The sequence below is a fragment of the Enhydra lutris genome, unplaced genomic scaffold (assembly GCF_002288905.1).
Source record: "Enhydra lutris kenyoni isolate GAN:26980312 unplaced genomic scaffold, ASM228890v2 scaffoldscaffold4, whole genome shotgun sequence".
NCBI classification, from domain to species: domain Eukaryota; kingdom Metazoa; phylum Chordata; class Mammalia; order Carnivora; family Mustelidae; genus Enhydra; species Enhydra lutris.
In genome coordinates this window covers 22,715,102-22,728,185 of record NW_019154088.1, presented here as the reverse complement: position 1 = coordinate 22,728,185, position 13,084 = coordinate 22,715,102, and the positions used below count along the sequence as shown (strand labels likewise).

Below are 13,084 nucleotides of genomic sequence, written 5' to 3'. Positions count from 1 at the left end.
TCCTTACTACTCTCTCCTCTCTACAAATAGTACAAAACACTTTTTTATCCATGACATTTGTTGTTGGCATCAGTTTTTATATTTTCACAAAACTTGTACCACTAAAGGGCCTGAAGCCATAGAGTTGGCCATAAAAAGGCCCTTCTTCCACTTGGACCTTGGTCCTGTGCCAAGGGATTTGGGTCCCTCAGTCTCTCCGTGCCCTCTGCTGTGCTCCCTCTCTGTGCAGCTCTAGGAGTGAAATAGGATCCTGAGTATGGGAAAAGGATGTTGAGCAAAGGAAAGCAGGGTGAAGAGGTTGGAAAAATAAAATATTTAAGTTCTAAAAGTGATCATGAAGGTTTTAGTTGAGTGCTGGCTACGTGTTCTCTATGCTTCATGGATGCCTGAAATTCTTTTTTTTTTTTTTTTTAAGATTTTATTCATTTGAGACAGAAAACATGAGCTGAGGGAGAGGCAGAGGGAGAGGGAGAAGCAGAAGCAGACTCCCCACTGAGTGGGGAGCCCAAGGACAAGGATGAGATGATGAGATGATGAGATGTGGGGCTGGATCCCAGGATCCCAGGACCCAGAGATCATGACCTGAGCCAAAGGCAGCCGCTTAACCATCTGAGTTACCCAGGTGCCCTGGATGCCTGGAACTCTTAAGACTTCACTTGAACTTCAGGAGTTTACTGTCTACTTGGAAAGAGAGGTCAGATACACAAATAAGAGAAGCCAGACAGCCTTGGGGAGTACCCATGGGAGTGGCATGTGGGGGAATGAGGAATTATAGAAAGGAAATGGAAAAGGTGGTCCTGAATTGGAAAGAGTTGTGGGAGGCCAGGAAAGGAGGAAGGGATGCCGAGTAAATGAAAATTGGCCAAAAAATACAGTCAAGGTCTAGTCTATTGGGAGCGGTCATCATCATCAGGAAGAAATGGCACCAGGGTAGAATAGACTTGCATTCTGTAAATATTTATTAGAGTGCCTTCCAAGTACAAGGCACTAGACAGTGGGGACTCATATTTAAGAGTGAATTCAAGCCCCAAAATGATAGGAAAAAATTAAAGAGGACTTAGGTGCTTAAAATGAATTTAAGCTTTAATTAGTCTAGTGAGTTTCAGTGTCCGGGCCCATATAAATCACACCCTAGACCATCAGATACACTTACGAATGGGCCTGTGGAGATGTTCCTGGAAATCTTTGAGGAATTATAAAAAATAGTGGAAACGGGCAGATGTTTGGTTTTCAAAATGATAATATCTAACTTTGGTAGACTACTTGCCTGTGGCAGGCACTGTTCAAGCACTCCATTTGTATTATCTCAGTTAATCCTCACCACGCCTCTAGAAAGTAGGTGTTATTTTTGTCCTCCTTTTATAATTGAGGAAACTGAGTCATAGGTAGGTCAGATAACTTCCTCAAGATGAAACTAGCAGTACTTGCAGGAGCCAAGCTGCTATGGTCTAAATGTTTGTGTCCCCCAGCCCCCAGATTCGTATGTTGATTTCCCAAAGATGATAGTATGAGAAGGTGAGCCTTCGGGAGATGACTCTGAGATGGAGTCCCTGAGATGGAGCCCACAATGGGAGTAGTGCCTTTTATAGAAGAGGCCTGTGCACTATGAGAGGACACAGTGTGGTGGTGTGGTAGTGAATCAGGAAGAGGGCCCTCACCAGCGGGTGCCCAAGCTGGTGCCTTGACCTTGGACTTCTCAGTCTCCAGAACTGTGAGCAATAAATCCACTCAAAATACCAAAATGGTATTTTGGTATTTCAGCCCAAAAGGACTAAGACAGAGGCTTGCTACCGAGAAGTCGGGGTGCTGCTGTAAAAAAAATATTTAAAAATGTGGAAGTGGTTTTAGAACTGAGGAATGGTCAGAGGCCAGAGGTGCGTGCTTGGAGAAAGCCCCTGCTGTGGTGAATGGACTGTTAGGGGAGATTCTCGTGAGGGCTCAGAAGAAGAGAGCTGTCTGGACCTCAGACTCCTTAGATTACCTCAGTGGTAGTGCACAGAATGTGAATAGAAGTATAAGTATAGTTGGTCAAAGTCACTCTGACTGGGTCCCAGATGGAGATGAGGGACGTGTTAATTGGAAACTGGAGGAAAGGAGATCCTTGACACAAAGAGGCAAAGAGCTTGGCCAAATTGTGTTTGTGTCTTAGTATTTGTTGGAAGGTGGAACACACGATTGATGAAACTGGATATTTGGCTGAAGAAATTTCTTTTTTTTAAAACTTTTTTCTTTTAAGATTTTATTTATTTATTTGACAGAGGGAGAGAGAGAGAGAGAGATCACAAGTAGGCAGAGAGGCAGACAGAGAGAGTGGGGGAAGCAGGCTCCCACTGAGGAGAGAGCTCAATGCAGGTCTTGATCCCAAGACCCTGAGATCATGACCTGAGCTGAAGGCAGAGGCTTAACCCACTGAGCCACCCAGGCACCCCTGGCTGAAAATGTTTTGTAGCAAAGTGTTGAGGAAGCTTCCTGGTTTCCCTTGGATACTTTTTTTTTTTTTTTTAAAGTTTTTTGTTTATTTATTTGACACAGAGAGAGAGGGAACACAAGCATGGGGAGTGGGAGAGGGAGAAACAGGTTTCCTGCCAAGCAGGGAGCCTGATGCAGGGCTTGATCCCCAGGACCCTGGGATTATGACCTGAGCTGAAGGCAGTTTTTTAACTACTGAGCTATCCAGGCACCCTTCACTTTAATCTTATAGTAAAATGCAAGAAGAGAAAAATGATTTAAAGGGGTAATTGTTCATCAAAAAGGATGCAGAACTAAGATTTGGAAAATTCTTATCACTATCTAATATTCTGTATATATTTTACTTATTTATCATGTTTATTGCCTGCTCCTCCCACAAGAATATAAGTTTGCTGGGGCAGGGATTTGTTGGTTTGCTGGTGTATCCCCAGTGCCCAAAACCGTGTCTGACAGAAAGTAGGTACTCAATAAATATTTGCTGAACGAATGCCAGTCCTAAGGCATCACACAGATTACATCCTTGAATTCACTCAACTACTCTTTCAAGTATTAACCCCATTTTAAAGATGAGGAAATGCAAGCACTGTAAAGTTACCTAATTTGCTGGCCTCCAAACTAGTAAGTTGTAAAGACTGGAGTCACACTTGGCTTGTGTGACTCCAGAGCCGTTGTTCCTAACCATTATGTGACATGGCCTCTCTCTGTGCTGCAGGCGATGTATTAAAAGATCGATAAAATGGGTTGCCTGGCAGCTCAGTCAGTGGAGCACAAGACTCACTGCATTGTGAGTTTGAGCCCCACACTCAGTGTACAGATGACCTTAAAATAAAATCTAAAAAAAAGATTGATAAAATGAATCAATCCGGAGGAGGGTGTTAGAACTGGTGAGGGGTCTCTAAGCCATGTCATATAATAAGCTGTTTATGGAACTAGAAAGTCTTTTCACCTAAAGAAAAGCTTAACTTGAGTGAAGGATTGAATATATGAAAACTAGATCCAAATATTTGATGAGCTATAGCATGGAACAAGAATTTGTTTGTTTTGTGCAGTGAAGGACAGAGCCTGGAATTAACAGAGCAAATAAAGAAAATTAATCTATTCCCTGCCTGAGGTTCAGAAGCTCAGGGTACAGGTAGGGTTAATGCAGAGGGACAGATGCCTTGGACCTTCAGGATTCCTTGGCAACTCTGTGAATCGTGAATTTCACGATGGCATAACTTCCCAGAAAACAAGGGCAAAGAAGCTTCTCGAAGCAAGTTGTGTACGATGCTAACAGGAACCCAACACAGTGAAAGTAGAGAAAAGATCTGGGGTGGGAAGAAGAGGTCATGAGGGCCCTTCAAGGAGAAGTTTCAGTGCTGAATTTGGCAGCACATGTACTAAAATCGGAACAATACAGAGAAGATTAGCAAGGCCCTGTGCAAAGATGACACAAATTCATGAAACATTCCATATTTTTATCGTACACCTAAAACTAATATAACACTGTATGTTAATTAAACTTCAATTTTTAAAGAAAGATTATTTATTTATTTTGAGAGAGAGAGAGAACATGAGCATTGGGGAGGGGCAGGGGGAGAGGGAGAAGCAGACTCCCTGCTGAGCAGGGAGCCCCAAGAAGAAGACAAGGACAGGGCTAGATCTCAGGACCCTGAGATCATGACCTGAACTGAGGGTAGTCATAACCTGCTGAGCCACCCAGGTGCTTACCCCCCACTTTTTAAAAAAATATATTTATTTATTTATTTGACACAGAGAGAGAGAGAGCGCGCACAAGTAGGCAAAGCAGCAAGCAGAGAGAGAGGGGGAAGCAGGCCCCTTGCTGAGCAGAGAGCCTGAAGTGGGACTCGATCCCCGGACCCCGGGATCATGACCTGAGCTGAAGGCAGAGGCTTTAACCCACTGAGTCACCCAGGCGCCCCCTCTGCTTCCCCCCTTTTTAAAGAAGTTTCAGGGGTGCCTGGGTGGCTCAGTTGGTTGGATGTCTGCCTTGCGCTTGGGTCATGATCCCAGGGTGCTGGGATTGAGCCCTGTGTTGGCCCCCTGCTTATGCTCTCTCTCTCTGTTAAATAAATCAACTAAAAATCTTAAAAAAAAAAATAGAGGAGAAGTTTGAGTAAATGCCTGGGTTGCTTCCACAGATATAGAAGTTAGTTTAAAAAGAAATGACTGGGGGCACCTGGGTGGCTCAGTGGATTAAAGCCTCTGCCTTCAGCTCAGGTCATGATCTCAGGGTCCGGGGATCGAGTCCCACATCGGGCTCTCTGCTCAGCAGGGAGCCTGCTTCCTCCTCTCTCTCTCTGCCTACTTCTCTGTGATCTCCATCTGTCAAATAAGTAAATAAAATTAAAAAAAAGAAAAAAAGAAAAAAAAAGAAATGACTGGTTGGGGGCCCTGGCTGGCTCAGTCAGAAGAGCATGCCACTCTTGAACTTGGGGTTGTGAGTTCGAATCCCATATTAGATATGGAGATTATTTAAGTGAATAAATAACTTTAAAAAACTTTTAAAAAACGACTAGTGAAGGAATGCAGACAGCTGTTGACAGAAAAGGGGGATATGAGGGAAATAATTCAAGACTGCAGCAGTATCCAGAAGAGCTTTTCAAGATGTGGAAACTTCTGTGTTTGAAGGAGTGGGGATTAAAGACCCTGCCATATGGTTATAGGAGCAAGTTTCCTTGTGCTTTGGAAAGAATGAGATGCTGGGCTGGAGACACACCTCAGAGGTTTGGAGCAACCTCAAATCATGTCCATTTTGGGGGTATCTGGTATACTACAAAGTTAAATACTAAGACAGTTTCAAAGATACTTTGTATGTTTTATTTATTTATAAAGATTTTATTTATTTATTTTTAAAGATTTTATTCATTTGGAGAGAGCAAGAGCAAAAGAAATCACAGAGGGAGAGGGAGAAGCAGGGAGCCCAATGTGGGGCTCTATCCCAGGCCCTGAGATCATGACCTGAGCCAAAGTCAGACGCTCAACCAACTGAGCCACCCAGGTGCCCCAAAGATTTGATTTGATTTTTTAAAGAGATTTTATTTATTTGACAGAGAGAGAGAGAGAGAGATCACAAGCAGGCAGAGCAGCACGTGGGGGGCGGGGGAAGCAGACTCCCTGCTGAGCAGGGAGCCCAATGTGGGGCTTGATCCCAGGACCCTGAGATCATGACCTGAGCCAAAGGCAGAGGCTTAACCTACTGAGCCACCCAGGCACCCCAAGATTTTATTTTTTAAGTACTCTCTAAACCCAACGTGAGGCTTGAATTTAACAACCCTGAAATTGAGAGTCACATATTCTACTTGACTGAGTCAGCCAGGTGCCTCAATACTTAGTGTATATTAAATGTTCCTATTTAACAAATGAAAACTCTTAAAGATTTTATTATTTATTTGACAGACAGAGACCACAAGTAGGCAGAGAGGGTGGGGGGTGGTAAGCAGGCTCCCTGCTGAGCAGAGAGCCCGATATGGGGCTCTATCCCAGGACCCTGAGATCATGACCTGAGCCGAAGGCAGAGGCTTTAACCCACTGAGCCACCCAGGCACCCCAACAAATGAAAACTCTTAGCATAAACACAGCAATAATATGGTGATAGTTACAAAATACCTACAGGCATTTTTTTTTTCAAGTACAGAATTGAAAAGCTCTATAAATGTGAGACTTGGATTAAAGGATCCTCCTGTGGTAGGGATGAGGTTAGGAGGATGGGTGCAGGTTAGAGGAGCCCCAAGAGGGGGCATGATCTCCAAAGGCCTCAGGGGAGTGACACAGAAATGCCCACTCTGGGGATAAAGGAGTCAGGGAGGCCTGCTTGCCTTGGCATGAAGGAGTTCTGTCAAAGCATTCCAAGGTGGGGGCCCAGGGGAAGGGCATCCTGGGGCGATCAGTGTCTGAGGCGTCCACAGGGGGGCAGCGTGGCGACTCGGAGGAGCTCCGAGAGGCACCCCGTAGTGCCCCCTTACTTCCTCCTGCACCCCCTCAACTCCACTCCCTCTTCCTTCCCATTGTTATTCCAGGGCTGCCCACCAACCCCTGCACAGGGACAGATGAGGGAAACTCTGACTTTTTCTTCTGGGCAGCTGGAAGACTAAGGCTTGTCATCCTGTTGCGCCCATAGTCCCACCCCTGTAAGTACAGGTATCCTGGGTGGAAACATGGAAAGTGGAAAGGGGGAAGGAACAGGCTGGCCAGTGGCCTTTGTTGGGGGGCTGTCTTGGCCCCTGCCTCGCTCAGGCTTGGAGCGCAGTGCCAACACCCAGCACAAGGGGGCGCAATCGTCCCGCAAACTCTGCCCGGCTGGCCTCTGCCGCAGAGGGGGTGTGGGGGTGTGGCCAGCCGGAGACTGGGGTGGGTGTTCTTCTGGGCCCGTTGTCCAGTTTTCCTTCACCCAGAATTTAGATGGCGTTTTGTGTAGGCAAGGGGTGGGGAGCTCCGGAGCACGGGCCGGTAAAGTGGAGGAGAGATTTTGGGGGCAACTGGCATGGAGCTTAGAGAGGTGTCAGGAGGAGAGACCTGGGTGTGGGCCCCCTAGGTCAGGATCTGGGAGCAGGCTGGCCTGAGGGTGCAGTCTGTAGGATTGGTATTTCCAGAAGCTCTGGGTTAATACAACCCAATATTGATCACTCCTAGATTAAGGGCAGGCTGTGGAGGACACATGGGGAAACCATAGGGACAAAGTAGTTGCTTAGGAGTTATGGAATCCATGACATTGATACATTTCTCTCTCTCTCTCTCTTTTTTTTTTTTTTTTTAAACTTTTAAGATTGAGGTGGAATAGGGGCACCTGGGTGGCTCAGTGGGTTGAGCCTCTGCCGTCAGTTTGGGTCATGATCTAAGGGTTCTGGGATCGAGCCCCTCATCAGGCTCTCTGCTCAGCAGGGAGCCTGGTTCCCCCTCTCTCTCTCTGCCTGCCTCTCTGCCTACTTGTGATCTCTGTCTGTCAAATAAATGAATAAAATCTTTAGGAAAAAAAAAGATTGAGCTGGAATAGACAGTCAAGCTCATGAAGTGTAGTAAAACCTACAGCTTGATGATTTTTTTTTTTAAGATTTTATTCATTTATTTGACAGAGATCACAAGTGGGCAGAGAGCCCGATGTGGGGCCCGATCCCAGGACCCTGAGATCATGACCTGAGCTGAAGGCAGAGGTTTTAACCCACTGAGCCACCCAGGTGCCCTTGATGATCTTTTGACCTTACATATACATAACACTTGTGTACATACATGTACAGTATTTACACATTTGTAGCTACAGCTGTTGGCTTGTGTAATTCACAGTTTTCACTGGCAATTTAAGTCAACAAACTTTTTTTCCCCCCTTTTCAAAGATTTTATTTATTTCTTTGTCAGAGAGAGTGAGATTGAGAGCAGGAGCAGGGGGAGCGGGCGGGCAGAGGCAGAGGGAGAAGCAGGCTTCCTGCTGAGCAGGGACTCAGTCCCAGGACTCTGGGATCATGACCTGAGCTGAAGGCAGCCGCTAAAATGACCGAGCCACCCAGGCGCCCCTTTAAGTCAACAAACTTTCATTAAGGGGCTTCTGCGTGCCTAGCACCAGCCTACTCCTTTGTAAGGAAGTGAGGACAGAATGTGTTTGTCCCGTGGCCTCAGTGGGGTCAGTATTATTATGAATCATAGTCATTCCTTGACAGAACTATCCCATCAGTGCCTTGCAGGGCTGTGGCGGGCTGTATGAGCTGCTTGCAAGTGGCCATATTTTTGGGATCCAAACTCGGATGAACTGTCTGCCATACATGAACACACAGTGAACGTGAATACACAAATGCACAGAGCCTCAGGAAGATATTATTATTGGATCCAGAATATACCGTCAGGGCAGCCACGATCCTAGCGCAGAGCCAGACGCTGAGTGGCCAAGGAGAGCATTTTTGGGAATTGATTTTGCTCTCTGGCCTGGTGCTCCAAGTCTCTGGAAGCTGAGCGAAGGGTGACGTCTTTGACCACAGGCTGGATCAGAATGAGCTGGAGCTTGTCGCGTGTGTGTGAATCCGCTAGGCCTTTGGAGGCACCGGTCTTTTCCCCTCTCTTGTGGTCATCCTGGCCTTGCCCCACCCAGACCCCATCCTGCCCCAAATCAGGGAAGTGTCCCTATTGGGAAGTGAAGTGTGTGAGTAGGAAGTGACCCATGATGAGGCAGCTCCCAGAACTGGTCTGGTCCCTGAGTCAATGAGCTACTTTAGGTACTCAAAGGAAGTCCTTCCGCCAATTCACTGCAGTGTGGACACCTCTTCTGTGCCCTCTACTGGTCCTCCCCACCCAGGTGTGGGTCTGTGGGGACAGGAAACTGGTCTCCTCCTCCTCTAAGCCACAAAGGGCCCATTGGGGAAATAAGGTACCCTTCTGGAGGGTAAGGTGCTGCCTCAGCATGGAAGCAGGGGAAGCTGCAACCTTGGGGTGTGGCAGTAGCCCTCTTTGGGGTGCCTGATCCTGCTGTGAAGCCTCTGGTTCCAGGATTGGTGAGGGACAGCGGAGGACAGAGGGGGCTGGGCCTGGCTGGGGAAGGCTAGCCTGGAAGGCGCTCAGCCTTCGGCCCTGGGCCAGTGTGGAAAGTATGTGTGTGAGCTCATTTGGAAGGTGGCTTCTGGCCAGTCAGGCCTGCCTCCTCTCCAGGCCCCAATTGCCCAGCCCCCTTGAAGACTGCCACTGGGTCTCCCCAGTCTTCCAAGACTGCCTGAGGGACGAAGGCTGAAACCCCTAGGTTAAGTGTGTAGCCCCTGGTCTCCTAAAGAAAGTGAATTCAGATTTGGGAGGTGGGTGAGAAGGGAGTACAGGGACATCAGGACAATGGATTAGCCTTGACTGGGGTTTCCTTGGAGCCTCAGGGAATGGGAACTGTCCTCCTAGGCCCTTGCACAGCCATTCCCCGCCCCCCCATCCCTCCCCTAGCTGCGACCACTGGTGCCACTCAGTCCTTCTGGATTCTGAGTCCTTCCTGCTTCTTCCTTCTTTCCCTCAGAGGAGGACCTGTTCCTGTCCCCCAAAAAGGAGGTGACTGCAGGCAAAGTGGGTTTCTGAGGAAGAGCCCTTCTCCTGCTGCATTTCTATGCCCCATGCTGTTGCTGCCGCATGGAGTAAGAAGCAAGTACTCGTGGGCTGTCAGATCCCCAGAACACACACCACCACACACCCCCAGCCAGGCAGGGGCCACATTGGAAAAGACACCCAAAGACAAGGCAGAAGCTACCTGCACAGGGAAAAAAAAAATTAGACAGACCTGGGTTTTCATTTTGGATTAAGGAGCTACAACCTTAAAGAAGTCTTATTTGGGCCTCAGTTTCTAAACCTGTAAAACAGGGGCAGTGATCGTGCCTGTGTCATTGGGTGTCATGAGGAACTGGGCCAATGTTGGTTTTTTTTTACCACCTCCCTTTGGCTGGAAAGGGAAGTGGGAGTACGGAGGGGAAAGAGGACTAGGAAATCTGTCAATGTCCGGAGAAGGGGGCCCCAGGGGAGGGACAGTGGAGTTCCAGCAGGGCTGGCCAGGTTTTTGCGTGAGGGGTCACCCTGCTCAGTCCTCCCTTCTCTAGAAGGCCCGGCTCGTTCTTTGATCCTCACTTCTCATGTCGCTGACCCAGCACCTGGCTGGCAGCCTTGGAGGTGTGGGCCCAGCTGGTGGCAGGATCCCTGAGGAAGGGCTCAGATGTGTGGGGTGCCATGGGGGGCAGAGCACTGCCTCTGCTCAGCGCTTGCCCCTGCTGCAGGCTCCTTTGAGGCCGTGTCCCTGGGTTCTGCCCAAACCTCCTCGCAGATTCCCCTTGGCTCTCCCTGGCTGCTCTAGCTCCATGTGCTGCTTTCGAATACAGGAACTTGGAACCTTAAAAACTGGGTCAGGCCCAATGGACAGAGCGGGGTAGGGCCAGTAAAAGCAGCATTTTCAGGTCTCTCGGGAGCCACAGGGACCTCTGTTCTCCCCTCACCCCGCCTGACCCTGTGCGATCAGCAAGGCACCTCCCAGTGTCTCTGGGTGGCCTCCCTAGGCTGGACCCCTGAGGCCCAGGGCATGTCAGAAGCACGGGACCTTGCGGGTCTCCACCCCACAGTTCTCCCTGCTCGGGAAGCCTTTTCCGCCTCTTTCCCCCTTTGTCTCTGGTCCTCCATTCCCATTTCTCCCCCTTGGCTTCAGAGAGCATCTTGTGATTCCCGAATCAGGGCCAAACAATTTCCTCGTGATGGGGAAACCGCACTCCAGCCGTGGCAGCCCTAGGCTCCCCCTCCTCTTCCCTCTGGCAGTCCCCCCTCCCCAGGCTCCTCCACTGGCTCCAGCTGTGTTTTGCAGAACTCCCACTGGATAACATCTGTAATTGCCTCCAGATGTGGGCCACAAAAACACAAAGGGGCCATGAGCTCATCTTTGAGCTCCTTGCATCACGCACAGCCCCCCGCCTCCCCTCCCCCCAGACAACCCCTGACTTTCCCATGCCAGCTTCCCTGGGTCCCCCTCCCCTCTGGTGAGGGTGGCAGGGAGGTGTCCACATCCACTGAGATACATAGGCTGTGCCAAACAGCTGTTGGCGGGAGAGGTGGAGGAGGCCAGGCGCAGGGTCAGGGTTCCTGGCTGGCAGAGAGGTGGGGTACCCCTTCTGCCAAAGCAATCACACTGGCCAGCCCTGAAGAGCAGCTGGAGAGAACCGCTGGCCTAGGTGGGGCCAGCGCTTGTGGAGGAAGGCTGTGGAGGGGGCCTGGGCTCGAGCCCAGGGAGGGCTGGGCTAAGGCAGGAAGGGAAGGGGAGGAAGAAAGAGGGCTGCTCCCCTTCAGCTGAGCTGACTCAGCAGCTGAGCTATTCCTCCCTCCAGGCTGGTTTCGGAGGAAGGGTGGGTCAACAGCCTGGGAACCCTGTCTGGGGCAGCAGTTTCTAAGAAACAAAGCCTTGTTATTCTCCCCTTCCGCCCTGACCATCCTGCCTCTCCTGGGCAGTCCGGTGAGATTCCTGTTTTGCCAGAGAGAGGCTGCTCCTCACTGGCCATGGGACAACTGTTTGGCCTTCCTGGGTGTTCCTTCTGCCCCTACGGCAGAGCCCCCTAGGCCTAGAAGAGGCTTAGATGCACGCAGGGCTGGGTTAAAGGGCTCAAAGACATCCAGGGAGTCCCCAGCAGCAGAAAGAGAGGTCTGAGGAAACAGAGGGTCTGCGGCCAGATCACAGGACAGGGTAATGCAATTTAGGAAGATTTTCCATGTGGCCTCAGCTTGACCACTTCCTCTTGCTCTGGGCCTCCAAGGTAACCTCTTGGCTGGGTTGAAGAGAGCGCCTGGGCTCTGGGGACCACTTCCCTGCCTCCACGGAGTGTGTATGCCTTCCTTCCCAGCTATGGCCCTGAACCCTCACTGTCCACCAGGGATAAACATATTCCTTTATGAAAAATACCGAAACCCCAGGTCACAGAAAACACAGGTTATGGGCATGCTTTTCATTCACCTCTCTGAGAGAAGGCAGCCACACAAAGAATGTGAAACACCATTTATTCTTTGTGGAAAGGTTGAACAAGGTCAAAAATGTCCTTAGAGGGCACTGACCCAGCCCCGCCCTGCAGGTTCCTGGGGTCTGATGCCTCTGCACCCCCCACCCCCACCCTTCCCCTGCCCCTTGTTAACAAAAAGGAACGATTTGAAGGGAATTCATATATAATAATTATAATAAAAATATACATTAAACGAAACAAAAAAAAACCCAAACAAGACAAATTTAGCCGAACTGCCAGCACCGTTCATCCCACACACCCCCACCCCCCCCGGAACTCCCCCACCCCTAACATCCCTCTCCTCTCCCCGTCCCCACAGGGTCTCACTCTCTCAAGTCCCAGGTACCATGACCACCTGTGGTGGCCAGAGGAGACTTCGAATGGGCGGGCTGGGTGGGGGAGAGGAGGCAGGACATGGGTAGGAAGGGACGAGGGATGGGGGTATCAGGCAGTGAGGGGCTAACCTGACAAGACCCACCCAGGCACCTGCCCCCTCACTGAAGCCAGCTGAGGCTGCTGAGTGCTGTCAGCCCCTGGTCACCTCCCAAACTAGGTGGCCACCCTCATGAAGGTCCCGAGTCACCAGTCCCTGGATGTGTGTCATCTCTGCTCCTTTCTCTGGGCTCCCTACCCTTCCCATACTTGTATGCTGGCTGGAGGAAGGGCACCAAAGTGGAGTAGGTGTGCCCTTCTCCAGCCCTTCCTCAGACCTCCAATAAAACATGGCCTCCCCTGGGGACCACTGCCCACCTGGTGGAGTCCCTGCTGGCCTGGCCCACCTGGCCCCCTTCCCCCCATCCCCTGGCCCTCCACTCCCACTGCACCTCCCTGGTTAGCCTTTTGGTCCTGTCCTATCCCCCTGACTGCTCTGCCCCTTGGTCCCTATCCCAGCTGCCTGCATTTGAGTGAGATTCTTCTGTCACCTTCAGGCTCACCCCAGGGGTCCAGACAGTCCCTCTCCTTGGCCCCAGCCATCCTACCCTGAGAGCTGCAGCCTGTGCTCTCCACTCCTCTAACCCAGACATCCCCAGTCAAGGCTGACATTTGTGGGGGTAAGGCATTTGTGGGGGTAGGGCCGTCAAGGGTTTTTACAGCCCCTTAATGGCTCAGGCTCCTGGGGACGTCCTTGGGGCCAGGTG

General features: G+C 50.1%; 1 protein-coding gene across 1 annotated transcript in view; it reads left to right on the top strand.

Moving 5' to 3' along the window:
• The window catches only part of LOC111158429 (solute carrier family 7 member 7), an 87,055-nt gene that overhangs the window by 14,800 nt on the left and 59,171 nt on the right, over positions 1 to 13,084 (top strand).